At 44.9% G+C, this 6590-nt stretch overlaps 1 pseudogene; it reads left to right on the top strand.

Annotated features, from left to right (window-relative positions):
* Positions 1-5503: 5503 nt before the first annotated feature.
* On the top strand, positions 5504-5646 carry LOC129151364 (small nucleolar RNA SNORA48; annotated as a pseudogene).
* The last annotated feature ends 944 nt before the right edge of the window (positions 5647-6590 follow it).

Here is a 6590-nt window from a genome sequence, read left to right as displayed (position 1 = left end):
ATGTCAGATTTCAGGAGTTATAAAACAAAGAAAAGTGGTTAAAACCACTTCCCAGAGCCACAGAGGAAATTTAGTAACAGATGCAAACATCTTGGTGGTCAAAACACCTGACTCTCTGCCTCCACATAGCTGGTGAGCTACAGTTGGTCCAATAGTGCACTCGTGAGCCAAGAAGGATAATAATAAATTCAGGTGTCTGAGCTTATTTTTTTCAAACTAATATTTCATGTATGTTATAAAACATCCTTCATTCCTTTTTCCCTGTTCAACTGTCTACTACAGCAAGGAAACTATCTATCTGGCAAAATTTTGGCTGACAGTCTTCATCCAGACAATAAAATCTATTTCTAGATTAAACCAGTGGTATATTTCATTAGTTCATTATAAAATAACTAGAGGCCCGGTGCACAAAATTTGTGCATGGAGGGGGTCCCTTCAGCCCAGCCTGCACCTTCTCCAATCCAGGACCCCTCGGGGAATGTCTGACTGCTGGACATCCCTAAACCAGCAGTTGGACATCCCCCTCACAATCCGGGACCACTGGCTCCTAACTGCTTACCTGCCTGCCTGCCTGATTTCTCCTAACTGCCACCTCTGCCAGCCTGGTCACCCCTAACTGCCCCCGCTGCTGGGCTGGTCGCCCCCAATTGCCCCGCCCCCATCAGCCTGGTCACCTCTCACTGCCCCCCTCTGCTGGCCTAGTCACTTTCACTGCCCCCCCTGCTGGCCTGGTTGCCACCAACTGGCCCCCCTGCTGGCCTGATCACCCCACGCAGCTTGTTTGGTCATTACTGTCAGGGCGCCCTGACCAATTTGCATATTACCCTTTATTAGTATAGATTGTTTGGTGTTATGACTATCCTCTACACTGAAGGATCAGATAAGGATGAATACAGTGAAATTCAGCAATATATGTGGAGAAGTTGAAGATATCATCCTATATAACAAAGAGGTAATATGCAAATTGACCATCACTCCAACACACAAGATGGACGCCCCCATGTGGTCAAAGATGGTTTCCCCCATGTGGACACAAGATGGCCACCACAAGATGGCCAGCAGGGGAGGGCAGTTGTGGGTGATCAGGCCAGCAGGGGAGGGCAGTTGGGAGGACCAGGCCTGCAAGGGAGGGCAGTTGGAGGCAAGCAGGCCTGCAGGGGAGGACAGTTAGGGGTGAACAGGCCTGCAGAGGGCAGTTGGGGGCAACCGGGCCTGCAGGGGAGCACTTAGGTGTCGATCAGGCTGTCAGGGGAGTGGTTAGGGGGTGATCAGACTGGCAGGAAGAAGCGGTTAGGGGCAATCAGGCAGGAGAGCGGTTGGGAGCCAGCAGTCCTGGATTGTGAGAGGGATGTCCCAGATTGGAGAGGGTGCAGGCTGGCATGAGGGGGACACACACCCCTCATGCACAAATTTCATGCACCAGGCCTCCAGTTCATTATATTACACTTTCCCCTTTCTGAGGCTCTTTTAAGAAGTTCCTGCCTGGCTTCTCTAGGCTGGCTGGTCTTGTTTTATCTCAACCACAGCATGAATTATTTAACCAACTTTGGTTTCCTCTTTGCAGGTGGCTGCTAGAAAGCTTAGAGCCAAATTATCTTGGCTCCATCTTCAAAAAATATAGGAAACTCCATGGCAGCATTTTCCAGTAGGTGTCTGGCAAAGCACTAACTCTTCAAATGCTGGGGGGTGGGGGGGGAGTGTTTCAGATCAAATAAGTTTGGAAAATGTCACATTCCTGTTGATTCACAATACATGTGACATATCAAAGTTTTGAGAGATTCTATAATAAAGATACCCACTTAAATTTATTTCAACCATGTTCAAACATCAAAAGATACCCCCTTTTATGTAATACCCACTCACAACTGGCCTTCTTAGCATTCTATGGAGCCTTTTCAATAAATGCTGCTTCATAGTTTGTGTTCCTAGATCCATGTTACATCTCTATTCCTTCTAAATTTTTAATTTATATCTTTAAATCAGCTGAAATCCTTTTATAACCAGGTGTGACAAAAAATTTTAAATGAATAATAGACAAACATGTTAGCTCTATGACCTTGTACAATTAACTCTCACACTCCGGGCCTGTTAGCCATGTTAAACACACACGTAAAACTAAATGATCCCAAGATTGCTTTCCAGTGCTGCTGTTGTGAGCTTCTATCCTACCATCTGCATTATTAGACAGCAAAATTTATGGAACCAGCCCCCTCTGGGACCCTTTGCATTGAAAAGTGGCTCCAGAGAAACCCAGTTGCTTCAATGACTATTTCTAGTCAGTGTTCTCTTCTCACCTAACATTAAGGCAGCTACATTCAGCCCCTTAAGAACGACTGCCAGACTGATGAAGTGGGAGAGAGAGCCAGGGACATGCCATTGAAATGAGAAAAAACCAGTAAGTACAAGTTCTAGAGGTTTTGAGTACTAGGAGATCCTCTTTCCAAATGCAAACAGATGCATTTCAGGGAAGCCCAGGGGAGGAAGTCACATGAGCAGAGAGAGAGATGGATGTGAAGCTTGGCTTTTCCACCCTGAAATGCATCTGTTTGTATAAATTTGCAGAGGGCCTACTGAGACCCGGCTGCCAGGCCCCATGCTGGATGCTGATCAGAAGGAAGAAGACACAGTCCCTGCTCTCAGAGAGCTTGCTTGGTCTTCCTGAAAAGAGGATAAGAACATTTAGCAAAATATTACAATTTGGGGAATGTGTACTAAATTGTAGGTGATCGGGCAGCATTTAAGGTATCAGTAAGTCACCATGGATCCTAAGAAGGTTAGTGATAGTAACAAAGTGAAAAGAAAAGTTGTAAGAACAACGATAGAGCTTTAAAAAGAAATGATTGCAAAACATGATAAAGTTGTTTGCATGTCTGGTGAGTATGTCATGGCTATTAGCACAATTTTAAAATATAAAGAGGCCATTAACAGTGCTGATGTTGCTAAGGGTGTGAAAGTGCTCATGAAACAGCAACCACAGGCAATTAAGAAAAATTAAAACAGGGAATCATTTGGGGGTCTGGAACAGATTAATTCCATTTACATTATTTCTAATGAGAAAAAAAATGATTCGGTTTTTTAACAAATTGCTTCTTGAACAGCCTTCTGGGATGAATTAAGTTCAAGAACCTAGGTTCCGGAGAAACCAAGATGGCAGCATAGGTAAACACCTGAACTTGCTGCCTTGTACAACCACTTCAAAACTACAACTAAAAGACAAAACGGACATCATCCAGAGCCACAGGAAGGCTGGCTAAGTGGAAATTCTACAACTAGGAGGGAAGAGAAAAGCACACTGAGACTCAGAGGAGCTGTGGAAGTAAAGTGCAAGGTACAGAGGCCGCGCGCGGAGAGGGCTGGCAACTGAGTATGAGGCTGGCTTTTTCAATCTGCAGGGAGACACAAACTCCCGACTGCTCTGAACTCCAGTTCCGGGCGAGACTCTGGGGACCCAGACTCATTCTGGGGGAAACTGAACTGTCTGGCAGCAGGCAGAACGCAAGGGCGGCTTTCTCTCAGAGGTGTTTGCAGCGATTACCGAGGGACACTGTTTGCTCTGCCCTGAGACTCCACCCCATCCAAGCTGTGCACAGAGGCTTTTGCATACGAATGGCCTGGTCCTTTGAAATCTAAACTTACCTAACAAGCTGCAGCTGAGTCAGAGAGACCCAGAACATCCAAAATAAGGCCCAAGGCCTCACAGCAGCTTGCACTGCTTCATAGCTGGGCCTCATCTGGGCACCTCCAAAACCCAAACAAAGAAGAGGAATCTGCCGATCTCTCCATAGCTCCTGCTGGGTGGCCTCAGGCAGAGGCTAAATTAGCACCTCCTTGGAGATCCAAGAGCCAGTGTACCCAGGGGTCAGAGTAGGACCATCCATATTACAACTCCTCAGATCCATAAGGGACACACTCAGGGGGGAGACTCAGTGAGCACCAAAGCCCCACTGAAGCAAGTCTTGTCTCATAAGGGTGTCTCCAGCACAGAAGTTCTCCCATCATAGACACAGCTGATCCTCACAGCCAATAGACCTGGACGTCAATTCCTCCCAGTGATACCAACAACAATCAAGGCTTAACTACAAGACTGTGCACACAGCGCACAAAGGGGTGCACCAAGAGTGTGATGATTGGGAAGGCTGAGCCACTGGGCCCTATAAGACACCTAGTACACAAAGCCACTCTATCAACTCAAGGAAGCAGCCAAAATGCGGAGACAAAGAAACAGGTTACAAATGAAAGAAATGGAGGAAAACATATAAATGGATATAGAGTTCAAAACCATGATTATGAGGTTACTCAAGAATTTTCTAGAAAAGGCCAATAAATTTAGTGAGACCCTCAAGTATATGAAAAAGGACCAACTAGAAATTAAGCACACACTGACTGAAATAAAGAATAATATACAGATTCAACAGCAGACTAGAGGATCCCAAGAATCAAGTCAAAGATTTGAAATACAAAGAAGCAAAAAACACCCAACCGGAAAAGCAAAAAGAAAAAAGAATCCAAAAATATGAAGACAGTATAAGGAGCCTGTGGGACAACTTCAAGTGTACCAACATCTGAATTATGGGGGTGCCAGAAGAAGAGAGAGAGCAAGATACTGAAAACCTATTTGAAGAAATAATCAAAGAAAACTTCCCCCACCTGGTAAAAGAAATAAACTTACAAGTCCAGGAAGTGCAGAGAACCCCGAACAAAAGGAATCCAAAGAGGACCACACCAAGACACATCATAATTAAAATGCCAAGGGCAAAAGACAAAGAGAGAATATTAAAAGCAGCAAGAGAAAAATAGTTAGTTACCTACAAGGGAGTACCCATGTGATTATCAGCTGATTTCTCAACAGAAACTATGCAGGCCAGATAAGAGTGGCAAGAAATATTCAAAGTAATAAATAGCAAGAAGCTATAACCAAGATTACCCTACCCAGCAGTTATCATTCAGAATTGAAGGTCAGCTAAAGAGCTTCACAGATAAGAAAAAGCTAAAGGAGTTCATCACCGCCAAACCAGTATGAAATACTGCAAGGTATTCTTTAAGAAGATGAGGAAGAAAAAGGTAAATATAAAAATTATGAACAACAAATACATATTTATCAACAAGTGAATCTAAAAATCAAGTGAATAAAAAATCTGATGAACAGAATAAACTGGTGAATATAATAGAATCAGGGGCATAGAAAGGGAGTGGACTGACAATCCTCAGGGGGAAAGGGGTGTGGGGGGTGCGGGAAGAGACTGGACAAAAATCATACACCTATGGATGAGGACAGTGGGGTGGGGGGTAAGGGCAGGGGGTGGGGTGGGAACAGGGTAGAGGGGAGCTATGGGGGGGGCGGGGAGAGGAGGAACAACTGTAATAATCTGAACAATAAAGTTTTAATTAAAAAAAAACAAAACCCTAGGTTCCATTGTACTGTGCTTACTTTTTTACCATTGTATTTTCCAGGCTCTCGAACAATGCCATACACCTTGTAGCTCTGTAAATTAGAGTAAGACAAACCCCTTGGCAATGGGCAAGGAGACACATGATTGGTGGTGTTGCTCTTATATCAGTCAGGGGCAAAGCAGACTATAGTCCTTGTTCATCCTAGCTTGATGCCTATATTGGTGACCAGAGCAGTTTCATGTCTGGGGCACATAAGTAAATTTAAAAAGTAGGAAAATATCCAATTGTCCACAGCTGTTGCCTGAGCTTCTGTTCATGCCAAGGTTGAAACCTCGTGATGGCTGGTACCATGAATCTGTCTCTCGCCCAGTGGGGTGAGCTGGGCCTCCTTGGAGAAGAAACCTGGGTTCCATAAGATATGTGATCGGTGCTGGGACCCTGCCAGCAGGCGAGGTGATCCCAAGGCAGGTGCTGGGCGTGGAGGCCATGGGGGTATAGGCAACCAAGGAGACAGAACTAAACCTCACATCACCCTGCTTGGCCCCGGAAGATGGCTGGTTAGCCAGAGACGGGTAAGATTCCTCAGGGAAGGAACAACCTAAGATAGGCACAGTCGCATAGGGGCCATCAGGAGAGAACTTGGGGGTCAACAGAGGTGGGGCACAGACCTTCACCCCCCCCAAGTTTGCAGGGGCCTGAACCCTCACCCCTGCTGAGGGAGATCTCCTGCCCCCATGGCTGCTCAGCTTCACATGCCCAGCTCAAATCGGGACCCAGGTAACAGAGACTTGGCCGACAACAGATCCCCTCTCACTGCAACAAGACTTGATGGAGATGTCTTGCACCCATGATCCGGGGAACTGGGGTCTATGATATCTAAATCCAGCCTAGTACCAGGAATGCTCAGGGCCAACTCAAGAAGGCAAATAATCCTCTCCACTAATATTTACAGGGTAAAACAAGATGGTTGTTAGAGTATTAAATTTGACAGTAAAATAGTAGTCAAGTTTTCAGACTAATTTAAATCGGCCAATCAAAATAAGCAAATACTCTAGAAAAATCAATTGTACTGGACAAAAAAGCTGTTCTTAAAGTGTTAACTAAAATTTTTATTGGTAGTTCATCTCATGGTAAAATTGCGTAATATATAATAAACCTAAAGCAGTCACATTTTAGTGCAAAAAAGTAAAATTTAAAAG

The sequence above is a fragment of the Eptesicus fuscus genome, chromosome 13 (genome assembly GCF_027574615.1).
Source record: "Eptesicus fuscus isolate TK198812 chromosome 13, DD_ASM_mEF_20220401, whole genome shotgun sequence".
NCBI classification, from domain to species: Eukaryota; Metazoa; Chordata; class Mammalia; order Chiroptera; family Vespertilionidae; genus Eptesicus; species Eptesicus fuscus.
This window is presented reverse-complemented; position numbering and strand designations above follow the sequence as displayed.